Here is a 1,154-nt window from a genome sequence, read left to right on the forward strand (position 1 = left end):
TCTGTGCTCTCTCTCTGTGCTCTCTCTCTCTCTCTCTCTCTCTCTCTCTCTCTCTCTCTCTCTCTCTCTCTCTCTCTCTCTCTCTCTCTCTCTCTCTCTCTCTCTCTCTCTCTCTCTCTCTCTCTCTCTCTCTCTCAGCAGGTAACAGGAGACTGATGTCAAACTGTCACAGCTCAGCCTCCTCTTCCTCTTCCTCCTCCTAGGAACCAGTCTAACCAAAAACCACCAAAATACAACCTAATGAGAACTAACAGGCTATCAACAAGGATCTATGTTCAACAAAACTGACATTCAGCCAACAAGCCAACGACCAACCAACTAGACCCAACATTCAGCCAACCAACATTTGACCAATCAAGAAATACTCTGAAAGTCCCCCTCTTTCAGTCAATCATAAAACAACTACCTTGACCACAACGTTGTGTTCAATGGAGACAACGGTTGTTCTTCAATAAAACAGAAGCTTCTACAGTCGTCTGGTTGAAGTGTGTTAAATACAGTCCCTTTAGGCATCAACACACATCCTACACTACACATGTACTGGAGTACACAGACACACATCCTACACTACACATGTACTGGAGTACACAGACACACATCCTACACTACACATGTACTGGAGTACACAGACACACATCCTACACTACACATGTACTGGAGTACACAGACACACATCCTACACTACACATGTACTGGAGTACACAGACACACATCCTACACTACACATGTACTGGAGTACACAGACACACATCCTACACTACACATGTACTGGAGTACACAGACACACATCCTACACTACACATGTACTGGAGTACACAGACACACATCCTACACTACACATGTACTGGAGTACACAGACACACATCCTACACTACACATGTACTGGAGTACACAGACACACATCCTCCACTACACATGTACTGGAGTACACAGACACACATCCTACACTACACATGTACTGGAGTACACAGACACACATCCTACACTACACATGTACTGGAGTACACAGACACACATCCTCCACTACACATGTACTGGAGTACACAGACACACATCCTCCACTACACATGTACTGGAGTACACAGACACACATCCTACACTACACATGTACTGGAGTACACAGACACACATCCTCCACTACACATGTACTGGAG

The 1,154-nt window shown here is 45.1% G+C and overlaps 1 long non-coding RNA gene across 1 annotated transcript in view; it reads left to right on the forward strand.

The window, feature by feature from the left end:
• The window catches only part of LOC120040818, an 11,365-nt gene extending 10,963 nt beyond the window's left edge, over positions 1-402 (forward strand). Inside the window, exon 3 of the long non-coding RNA XR_005475777.1 lies at positions 139-402. This is a non-coding gene — a long non-coding RNA (uncharacterized LOC120040818). The remainder of the gene's footprint in view (positions 1-138) is intronic.
• The last annotated feature ends 752 nt before the right edge of the window (positions 403-1,154 follow it).

The sequence above is a fragment of the Salvelinus namaycush genome, unplaced genomic scaffold (assembly GCF_016432855.1).
Source record: "Salvelinus namaycush isolate Seneca unplaced genomic scaffold, SaNama_1.0 Scaffold383, whole genome shotgun sequence".
Classification (NCBI taxonomy): domain Eukaryota; kingdom Metazoa; phylum Chordata; class Actinopteri; order Salmoniformes; family Salmonidae; genus Salvelinus; species Salvelinus namaycush.